We start from the raw sequence: 12414 nt of genomic DNA, 5'->3' as shown, positions 1-12414 counted from the left end.
TTATGGGAAGGAAGTCCTGTTCCCCATTGAGTTCCAAATCAAGACCTTCAAGACAGCAGTTCAATTGGGGATGAGCTTAACAGAAGCCCAGAAGCACAGATGGACCAATTAAATGAACTAGATGAAATGAGACAAGATGCAATTCTAAGAACCGATCTAGTTCAGCACCAAAGAAGCAAATGGCATGATCGACATATCAAAGAGAAGAAGTTTCAAAAGGGTGATTGGACACTCTTGTTTGATTCAAAATTTAAGGACTTCAAAGGAAAATTTCAAACTCATTGGCTTGGGCCATATGAGATTGATGAAGTCTTTAATAATGGAGCAGTTAGAGTGAAGACTATTGATGAACTTCAAACTCCCTTTATTGTGAATGGCCACCGGTTAAAAGTCTACCACAAGCCACTCTCAAAAGAGGAGTTTGTTAAGTTATTCCAAGGCGATTCTGAAATGAGGCTGGTGGAGAAGAATTCTTCTCCTCCATCAGCCTAATCTCTGTTTCTTTCAATTTCAATAAAAAAAAAAAAAAAAAGAAAAGAAAAAAAAAAGAAAAAAAAAAAAAAAAAAAAAAAAGGAGAAAAAAAATGAATAAATGTATGAGCCTGAAAACCAATCTCTGATTGGCAGTCTCATGCAGAAAACATAAGGTGAAAATCAGGGTCACCTGACACCTAATGTTTTCCAAAAAAAATCTCTCTCTTTCATTTCCATTTCATTTATTTCATCTCACCATTTTCTTCCATCTTACCATCTTCACTTCACCTCACCGCTTTTCACTCATTCGTTCATTCATTCCTTCATTCCATTTCACTTCATTAATAAAGTTTTTTTTAGGCAACTAAAGTATTTTATGCAGCTGGAAGACTTCATTACAGTTTCTGCAGCCATTTGACAATCCTGCAGCCAAATTAGCTTTCCTGCAGCCTTCTGTACCTGCACAAGAAACACAGTTTGTCTGAAGAAAATATTTACAGTTCAAAATCATCAAAGACAAGGAGAAAAGATCATGTGCTAGCAATAAAGTTAACAAAAGGTTAGTAAATCATCAGAAGCCAAATCAAATGTGATCCGAGGTATGTTCAAAACTCTAAACCTATGGTTATTTCATTATGCGAACTTTCTGGGTTATGTCTTGTTGGCCACTAAACGTAATGATTACCCATTTTCTTTTTCCCATGCGACTACAAATCTCCGAATCCTCCACGTCTACCAGCTCATAATAACCACGATTTTTGAAATTACATATGGCTGTTTCGGTCATTAAGGTCCTGTACCCTAATGACGTAACCTACCGCATTACGTCTCTCAGTTCTCGTTCCGCAGCCATGTGTCATTCCACAGCCGAAATTGGAGAATGTAGCCGTTCCGTTCATCATTTCAAAACCCTCTATGCTCATAACACCCTATTCCTCGCCATTATCTCCCTTGTTTCGTTTTCACTCACTACGATTACCTTCATAAACCATCCTCTGTTTTCCCTCTGCCGTATAGCCCGTAAACCTGTGATACAGTCGTATTACGACTGTTAGTCACCGTTTTTACCGTGTCCACGCTAATTCCACCGCTTAACTCTAAATTCAAGCCGTGAATTCCCGGTGTCTGAGGCTGTTTATGCACCGTATACCCTCTGTTCCACAGAGTCTGAACAGAGACCGAGAAGTTACTGTGTGAAATTACGGAGTTACTGTGTAAGGTCACCATCAAATTTGTGTTTAAACAGAGCTGAGGAGTCGATGGGAAAGCTTTTGAGGGCTGAACCCGAAGGTTCGAAATTCTTGGAGGCATATCCTCAGGTTGAGGAGGCACTACAAAGGGCCAATTGGTTACAATGTATCAGAAAGTTTAAGGGCTACCATAAAGAAGTAACCAAAGCCTTTGCAAGATCATTTGAGGATAAAGACAGTCAGGCAATTGTGGGTGATTTAACAATTACAGTCAGCGAAGGAAGCATAGCAAGGGCTACCTCTCTTCCACAAACCGGTGAACGTTGGTTCAAAAACCGGGCAGTCCAGGATCAACAATGGAAGCGGATTTTTAAAAACCCAGGTATGGACACAAGTGTTTTCACCAAAGGAATTCCAATTTCCCATGTTAAAGAAGAATGGAAAATTCTATTGTTATTAGTACAAAAGTTTTTCACCTGTGAAGGGAGATTTGGAGTGTTGTATGTCTATCATGGTAAAATTATGCTGCAGTTTCAAGGAGAACATGATATAAATCTTCCTTATTTCTTATTTCAAAGCCTTAGGAAAATGTGTTCCATGGCTCAACGAAATCCACGAAATGTAGAAGCTTACCTCTGTCACCATGGTCTTGTAAAATTATTGATAGAAGAACAGTTAAAAGAAAAACAAGACACATGGGAAAAATTCCTTGTAAGGAATCATTTTGCAGAGCCTGGAGAGTCTTCTATACCTAGAAAAAGCAGAAGGAAGAGAAAGGAAAGTATCTCTGAGACTGATGTCTTAGAAGGACAAACTGTAGAAGAAATAGAAGTCCATCATCCTGAACCTGAGATTGAACCCACTGAAGACAGTGCTCAAGAGGTCATCTCAGAAACCCTCGCTGAACTTGCCAAGGAAGCTGCCAAAAAGAAAAGAGAGGACAAAAAGAAACAAAAACAAGATAAGGGGAAATCCATAATCCGAGAAACTGACCAGACCCCAGAGCATTCTAGTGGTGAAGAAAGAGATAACCAGCCTTTAGCACAAAGGGTAGCTAAACTCCATGAGAAAACTGCCCTCTCTGAGAAAATAAAAGTTCAAAAACCAAAGGAAAAGGCACAAAAAGAAACACAGAGTGCTGCCACTGTAAGAAGGAGTAGTAGACTGCAGAATAAAAGGAAAGCCACGAGGACACTCTTCGTTGATCTTAGCACACCTGAGAAGGGTGCTACACAAGCAGACCTTGAGGATAGTCCATCATCACGTGAGGCAGCTACTCCTCCAAGAGAAGACAGTCCATTTCAGCCGGAGTTTGAAACTGAAATTGAACATGAATATAGTCCAAGGAAGTCACCAATTGTTGACCCAATTCAACAAGAGGTGTACAACTATTATGAGACATTAGAGAAAAACACTGCTGGCCCAAGTAATGTCATACCTCATGAGCAGCAAATAGATTTACTTAGACAAGAAATCTATGAACTTGAAGTGCTGAACCGTCACATTAAACAGAGAAATGAAGAAATGAAGCAGCAAGCTGATATTGCCAAGGCAATCCAAGATAATACCTATCTTCACATGAGCATGTGGCAGAAGAAACACAACAAACTCAAGAAGAGATGCAGAAGGCTGAACAGAGCCTTAATTAATTTGAAATTCAGATGCATGTTCAAGAGGCCAAAGGTTAATGTTTCTACACAAAGGAAGAGAAGGAGGTTGGATGTCCTAGCTGAGGCATCCCAGCAGATGGACTGAATTGTGTTTTCATTGCATGAGGACATGCAATACCCTCGGAGTGGGGGTATGTAGAACCTCTATTTTACACCTATTTGTCTACCATTTTCCTCCACTTTTCCTTATCTTTTCTTCACTTTTGCCTCATTCTCACCATAAAACCTCTCAGATCATTACATTCAGTGTCAATAAGCATGATCAAGCAAGTTTTGCTAATGGATGACTATTTGTTTAGTTTTTGACTCACTTGCAGGAATCCCGCAGCTATCTGATGATCCCGCAGCTATCTGAAGATCCTGCAGCCTTTTTGTTAAACACTATGATCCACGTGTCGGTTTGCTAGACGGGCCACATGGGCACTCAGGTATCAGTGTGCTCGAGGTTCCTGTCCCATTGTTCCAGCCATCCACGTCACTTTCACCCATGGTCAAAGCTGGTTTAGCCACGGTCAACTCAAGGTGGTTTAAACGGTGTTTGAGAGCTGTTTGGTCACGTCACCTTAAATGGTGATCTGTCTATGTTCTACAGATGGCAGAGGACGCAATCTAACATAGAATTTATTATCCATGACGACAGAACCACTAAACTCGTCCACGCAGCCGTGATGTGTCAAAGGACCTTTAATACGCATACTGTTTTATTGTTTTTCTGTTAACTAGCTGTACGCGTAGGATATCTTAGAAGCTCCTATAAATTGATGCGTCTGCGTACGCTCAAAGAACTTTTGATTAGTTGTAATTTGCTGCACTTGTGTTGAATTTAGAAGCGTTTGTGAACTCTGTTTTCTAGTGCTATTCCAGCACTCTGTTTTGTAAACTTTTTGCAAATGGAGGAATCAATATAGCACTGTTTTGAAGTTTCCAGATCTTTGAGTTCTCTTGTGGCTGAATGAACAGAGGGCCCCTGCTCATCTCAGCCTTTGTAAAGTATTTCATGTGCAGCATTTCATTATTTTCTTATTTGTTTCCTTAAGCATGTATAGTTTCATTTACTTGTTTTCCTTTATTTTCAGCTGATCAGTGTTCTTTCTTTGCAGGTTTCTTTTAGCCCGGGATTTATTTTTATATGTGTTGTGTTTGCTTTACAGCTAATGGTATTTGAAGTTGACAATTCAAGTGCTGCCATTTTGTCTTTATAGTTACTTTTTAATCTTATTTCTCAAAGAGCTGTTAATATACATGAATGATCTTCATCATAAACTGTTATCTTTTAAGATCAAAATATCACTAACTTGCAGCTTGTTTGGGTGCTTTTTGGACTGTTCTTAAGCTACTTTCTTTCCGTACTTTACACAGTACATGTGCTTTGAAGTATCGAGTTAGAAAGAGTAAATCATTACCACTAGTCTTTAAAGTAGAAGTTTTGATTTTAAAGTGCTTCCTAGACTATTTCCTCACTACTTTCTAATCATGCTTTCCATAGTACATATGGCTGAAGTAGAGAATTAGAAATAGCAAATTATTGTCATTAGTCTTTCAAGCATATTTTTCTCACTTTTATAATTCCACTTAAGCTACTTTCTTTCCGTGCTTTACACAGTACATGTGCTTTGAGGCATCGAGTTAGAGAGAGATAATCTTTATTCTTGGGTTTTAAAAGTGATTCTCTTTTCTTTCATTAGCAGCAACTTGAACGGTGTCTAGTGCCATTGGTAGTGGTCATTTGCTTTCAAGTTTATTTCAAGTCATTTCAATTTCACTTATTCTTTCCAAGCATTTCCTTTCAAGCAATTAGTTAGAGATCACTCCACACACACTTCCACTCATTTAGAATTCACTCTACACACACACTATCACTCACTTGTTTATAAATTCTCATTCCATCTAGGAACATAATTAACCACAACAACACCCCCAACGATAAGAAAAACTCTAAGAGGTTACTTAAGTACATATAGTACACCCTCACTTCATCAGCTTACGAGCCCCGGGTTGACAATAAATACTAGCAATTTAGATAACACTAAATTGACTAAACAATCATCCTATTGACAACCTCTGTCTGGTCATCAGTTTGAGGATGGAAGGTTGTGGACTTAGTGAGTTTGGTGTCCAGCATCGACCAGAGACTGGACCAAAATGTATTGAGGAACCTGTTGTCTCGATATAAGATGATATACTGTGGGATCCCAAAGTGTACCCACACTCGTTCAAAGAAGAGTTTAGCAGTGGCTTCTGCTGTGATATTCTTCTTGCAGGCTACCATAATGGCCATCTTCGAGAACCTGTCGACGACCACAAAAACATAGTCGTTTCCATGCTTAGTGGAAGGAAGGCCCGACATGTAATCCATGGAGATGGATTCCAAAGGTCGACTAGGGGTAGACAATGGGGTATAGATCCCTTGCTTCTTTATGATTGGTTTGGCAATAGCGCAAGCAGTGCATGATCTGATGTACTTCCCAACATCCTGTCAAAGATTCGGCTAATAGAAATACTTCTGCAGTACTACCACCATTTTCTCGACTCTGAAATGCCTAGCAGCCCGACTGTAGTGTGCTTCCCAAATCATCTTGGCATGCTCGCTTGAAGGAACACAAAGGTGACCCAAGTGGCATAACAGGGCATCGTGGAGGTGAAAATCAGCAACATGCTAACCCTCCAAGAGTGTCTGGTATGTGTGGCCTAATTCTAGGTCGCTTTTGTAGAGAAGTGACCAATTAGAAGTCTTCTGCCCACAAGAGTTGAGCACTGTGGCTATCGCCATGATCGGTGGTTAACTAAGGAAATCTGCAACATTATTGGTGCTTCCTTTGTTATACTTTATATTCAAATGGAATTGTTGCAGGTATGTGGACCACTTCTGATGGCGATCATTCTGTAATTTCCCTTGGGTCTCTATGAACTGCAGGGGTTGGTGGTCTGTGTGGATGACCGTTTCCTTCCCCAAAATGTAATGCTTCCATTGTCGGCATGCCTACACAATGGAATACATCTTTTTTTCATAAGTGGGATACTTCTAGACTGTGTCTGAAAGTGTCTCACTATGATATGCCACTGGATGCCTGTGTTGAGTAAGGACTGCCCCAATAGCATAGTCAGAGGCATCTGTCTCGACCTCAAATGGTTGTTCCAAGTCTGGTAATGCGAGCACTAGTGCCAAGCAGAGGCGATCTTTCAACTCTGTGAATGCCTTATGTTGAGATTCAGACCAAAAGAATTTTGCTTTCTCTCCTCCCTTCGTGACTTGACTCAAGGGCCAAGTTATATGAGAAAATCCCAACACGAACCTGTGGTAGAAGTTGGCAAGACCTAGAAAGTTGTGGAGCTCTATCAAAGTGGTTGGAGATGGCCAATCCTGAATGACTTAGATCTTGGCTGGATCCACATGCACCCCCTGTTCATCAATAATGTATCCCAGATACTAAACTTGGGTCATGCCAAAAGTGCATTTCTCCAAATTGGCACATAACTTGTGTCGCTGTAGTGTTTGGAGAATCTGTCGGATATGGTGGAGGTGCTCTTCCCAACTATGGCTGAAGATCGGGATGTCATCCAAGTATACCACTACATATGAGTTGGCGAATGGCCATAATATGTCATCCATTAGCCTCATGAAGGTTGCAGGAGCATTCATCAATCTGAAAGGCATAACCAACCATTCGAAAAGGCCCTCCTTGGCTTTGAAGGCAATTTTCCACACATCGGAGGGTTCAATTGGTACCTGGTGATATCCTGACTTCAAATCGATCTTGCTGAAATATTTTCCCCCTTCAGTTGGTCTAGGAGGTCATCAATCCATGGGATTGGGTACCTATTATGGACAGTGATCTTGTTCAGCACCCGATAGTTAATACAGAGTCTCCAAGTTCCATCCTTTTTTTGTACCAACACGATCGGGCTCCCACAGGGCGATGAACTCGGACGGATGTGACCTTTCTGTAGTAGCTCCTGAATCTACCTATTCATTTCATCGTTCTCCATAATAGAGCGCTGATAGATTGGTCCATTGGGCAGCGACACACCTGGGGTCAAATCGATGGAGTGCTTTACCTGATAGTGTAGAGGAACCCCTGTGGGGGAGGTGAAGATGTCCTCGTAATCCTCCGCGACCTTGTCCATCTGTAGTTGTCGTGCGGAGGGCCCCTATTTGGAGGTCGTGGCCACCATCTTCTTCTTTCCTTGAGGGCGTATCATCAAAAATCTGGTTTTGGAAATGAGCTTACTGCATTGTTTTACAGTAACCAAAGAGATGGCGGTAGGCGGTGCTACCTCCAGTATCCTGTACAACTTATTTCCCAAAGTAATAATAATAGCATGGGGCCTTGATTCATACACAGCATGTCGCTTCCACAAGTATGGTTTTCCTAATAATACATCACAAAATTCAAGGGGAGAAATTTCACACAATACCTCATCTGTGAAGGGCTTGATGTTGTATGGAAGGTGACACTGTTGGCTCACGTGAAGATCCCGTCCTTAGTGAAGCCACCCAATGGTGTACGGTTGTGGATGTGTTGTGGTCGGTAAGCCTAGCCACTTCACGACCTCTGCCGAAATGAGGTTCTTTTGGCTCCTATTTTCGACAATGAACTATAGCAAGGATCCATTTACCCACATCTGGGAGTGGAAGAGACACTCCTCCTCCTCTAGATCTTCGGGTTCCTCCTTCTGGATCTTCATGGTGGCAATGGTGGCATTGGGCTCCGCATTAATAATCTGCTTCCCTTTATCATTCCCCTTGTTGGGTTCTGACTCAGAGTTAGAACATGCATTTGATTCTAAAACCTTTATCTCGGCCACCAGTGACTGCTTGGCCCGACACTCACTTGTGTTGTGAGTGGAGCTCTTATGGAACTCACACCACTTTCCCATGTCCTTTTTTCGGCTTCGCGGTGTTGTTCTTTGCTTGCAGCTTTGGCAGGTTGTCTTGGGCCACCCCACCTTGGCTTTGTCCTTTGTTCTACGGTTTGGGTGCACATTTCCCTTGCTTCAGATTCATAGATCCAAAGTCTAGCTTCTTATGTTTAAACTTTTGCTTGATCTTGACGACATATCGATATGCCTTTCTGAGCGAGGAGATGTTCAGGAATTCTATTTCTTCCTAGATGTACTTGTGGAGGCAGCTGCGGTATTTGAGTACCAAATGATGCTCTGAATCCTTGATACCCAACTTTGTGTGAAGGGTATGGAAAATATTGGTAAACTTTAACACGTCTTGCTCCCTTCCCTGCCACAGTGTGGTCCATGTTATGTATTGATCCTCATAGCTTCTGACACGGCAGTACTGCTCCTTGATGGCAGTCCGGAATGAATTCCAAGTGGGTGCAGCTGAAAATAGTGAGGTTGTACTTTCATCCTTCTACTCGCAGTAGGTTTCCCACCAGTCCTTGACGTGGGGGCAGCTTTGAGAAGAGCGAAAGTAATATTTTCCTGATCGGAAAAATCATGAACAAAAAAATACCTTTCTAGCAGATTTAACCATTTATCTACGATGTCTGCATCTATCTGACCCTCAAATATGGGAATTTCAAAGTTAACTTGTACCTTAAAGGGTGTGGCACTTCCAGAGTAGCTGCTGGAAGTAGATGTATCGCCCTTGGGTAGCCGCTGAAGGATCTGGGCGACGTTGTCCATCATCGCGTTCCTTTGTCGCTCGAGGGCCTCTTTGAGCAAGATTTTGATAGGATCTCCTATCCCCTCATCTTTCTTTTCATCCGCCATGGGAGGCTGTCGGGATTTGTGAGGCTGGTCTTGCAAAGGTTCGACCAGTTCAAGCCCTAACTCCTTATATCCCAACCTCGTTGGGGACATGCAAAGAAAAACAGAGAAAGAGCAGACCGCTCTGATACCACTGATCCAGATTTAAATAGGAACACAACAAATTACAGATATAACCATACATATAGAGATGCAGCAGAAATAATACTTCATTTCATTACCATAAAACACTGAAATATGCTTACAAAGAGAAACGGAAATAAACTAGCTAGGTCGATGGTAGCTTATCTCTGAGAAGAGATGTGGCAGCTACATGCCTCTAAACTATGTTACAATGAGGCGCAAAGGCTTATTTATTGTTGAGAAATAATTGCAAACCCTAAACATCCAAAAACCTAACCCTAGAAGATGAAATGCCAAACTATGGGCCTCGTTTGGGTAAATTGGTACATCAAATTCCCGGGGCCGTAACTTTGGCATACGATCTCCATTTGACGCACACAATATCTTGTTAGAAAGATCTATTCGAGAACTACAACTTTGGGAAGAGTAACATCGGTCCACTGACCAGTGTTGCTCCCAGTTTTCCCAAAAAATGTCATTTAGGGCCTCAAAACGACTCCGGAAGTTTAGGACCCGAAACACTGCTAAAAATAGTAAATTGTGCTACAATTAAGGAAACTAAAAAGCTGAAAGAAACAATGGTGTGGGTCCAAATGGACTTGGCGGGTGGCCACCAATATCCACCTGGATCAATAAGATAATCATATTTTATGGTAGACCTATATTTAAGATAGAAAAGTTCATGTTTTAACACTTTTATGAAGGTATGAGTCAACTTTGGGGAGCATACAATTTGATAGATGAATGTGTCTACCCAATATTTCAAAAGTTCAAGAATTTACTATAAAAAAGTCCCAATATTAAAGCAATTAATTCGTATTCTCAATTTTGAATAATTATATATCTAACCTTGATATTAAGAAGTAGATAATAATGAGAGTAAATTAGAAATGTTATTTGGTTAAGGAATGTTTTCATGAACACTTGGGATTCGATAATTTTTCATGGGTTTAATTCAAATAAGATAGTCATATTTTGTCATAGAAATATCTAAAATATAGAAAATTTAATGTTTTAACAGTTACGAAGGCATGAATAAACATTGGGGAGGGAACAATTTGATAGATCAATGTGTCTACCTAATATTTCACAAATTCAACAATTTATTGTTAACAAAAGTCAACACGCCCATAAATAAAGTTCTTTTATAGATCAAAATATTATTCTAGCGCATCAAACATCAAATTCTCATGCTAATTCCTAGATGGAAACATTCAAAACTTCTTGTGATATAGGTCTACATAATAAATATTGTTTACATAAATTATGTCCCTACATGAAGCTTCATCCATGGTTTTCTCCCTATGATCATTCAACATGCATAGATTCACATGGAACCATACATAGCCAAATAATACATATGTTTCATGTAATAATATAGGTTCAGCTAAACACTATGGTAGTTATATTTGTACATGGAATGGAAAATATTCTTGTGGGGTCAAAAAGGAAAGGGAAGGTCTTGTCAACAACATTCATATACTACTTGAGGTGGTATGGAGCTTGGGGAACACATATTGTTGTACCGGGATTTGTGAAGTCACATTCAAAAAACCTTGCAACTCAACACAATAACTTTTAAAATCAAATCAGTGTTGGGCCTTATTTCCTTCTCCAACCATGATTTTCATTTTACTATGTCTTAAATAGTGTGAGTGTGGGCCCTTCATTGAATACTAAGTCAATGACATGCCCAAAAACCATAAAAATAGTGTACGTGCAATTTGGGCATATTATCATACATTTGAGAATAATTGTTGAATCTAAAAAAAACCATGAAATGTGGACTGCCAATCATGTACAAGTTCAAACCATGAGCAATGACCCCATCAACAAGAAATTAGGAAACACTCTCAGTGATAAATATGTGAATGTAGCTTAGCTTAATAGATAGCAAACATTCTTACCAAACTAAAATCCACACTAACAACTATTGAACCATATTCTTAGTGCCACCAAGAAAATGTGTATTAACCATAATGCACGCTAAAGAATTTTAGCATAACTTTGCATGCATTTCATATAAACATCTAGCCAACTAGTGCTCAAAACATACATAATAGCTCACAAAATTCTTTAAAACCTTTATCTTCCAAGCAACATGCCAACCTCATTCAATAAGCATATCAATGGAAAATAAGGGGTTAAAATAATCTTGATTGCTTGATCTAAATAGGCCACCATATGGTTATTTATTTCCAACAATTACCACAAAATATAAAGCAAATCATGGAATTGCTAGCTAGTAAATTATGGGAATGTGACCTTGTGTCAAAATTCACTTATAAGCATACCATTGTTGAATTATCTTGACACTAAAACGATAGTGATGTGTAGCTATCATCCCACATATGCACATGCATATAGCCAAAGTGCTGAGTTTGAGAGTAATTCAAAGAAACCCAAACATTCCCAAGTATATTAGAATTTTGGTGCAAGCATAAAAATCAATCATGTGTATATAAGTACTCTTCAATAGTTCAAGGGACAAATGATTATACACTCATCCATTGAATTGGAACTTGAAGCAATATTAAGGAGAATAACTTTAGTAAGAGAAAGCTTAAGATAGAAACATGAAGCAATATTAGGGAGAATAACTTTCGGGAAACATAGCTTAATATAGAAATTATATGTTTGTTATCTTACTTTTCCTTTGTGACAGCCCTCTTGTTACCCCTCTTGTAAATGTCATTATGAATTTTAATTCATATAAATATTGGGGAAATGTAACACAATGACTGGGTTGGAGTAGTGGACATGGATTCAGAGGCCTGAGGAGGAGAATTTGAGGGTAAACCCAAACCACTGCATTAATTTTTATCACCTATATCCCTATAGAAATGATTAACCTTGTTGGTGAAAGAATTAAAGAATGTATGGGTTTCCTGAACAAAGGACAATCCCATACAGTCCATAATCACATGGAACATGTTGGTGTGGTCAACATGCAAGGAAAGGAAGGGAAGCAAAAGTTCTGATCGGAGATGATGTGTGAGAGGCATGGTATGTAGGAAGCATACCAAGATAATGGACATGTTGGGATGCACGAGTGGAATTGTGTGAGAAATTTCTAAAGAAAAGGCCAAAATCTCATTGTATTAGCAAGGATTGGGCACACGTTGAGGAGCATGGTGTAAAGAGAATATTGTCGTGTGGAGAAGGTAGAGCCATGATGTGCTCTATGCTCTTGTGTATCAAGTGGAGACATTGTACACTTCGGAACTTCTTAT

This window comes from Pinus tabuliformis, chromosome 2_2 (genome assembly GCF_031772625.1).
Source record: "Pinus tabuliformis cultivar Carrire ecotype Pingquan chromosome 2_2, CPIR1, whole genome shotgun sequence".
NCBI classification, from domain to species: Eukaryota; Viridiplantae; Streptophyta; class Pinopsida; order Pinales; family Pinaceae; genus Pinus; species Pinus tabuliformis.
The sequence above is the reverse complement of the archived record's forward strand: the minus strand, read 5'-3'. Positions refer to the sequence as shown.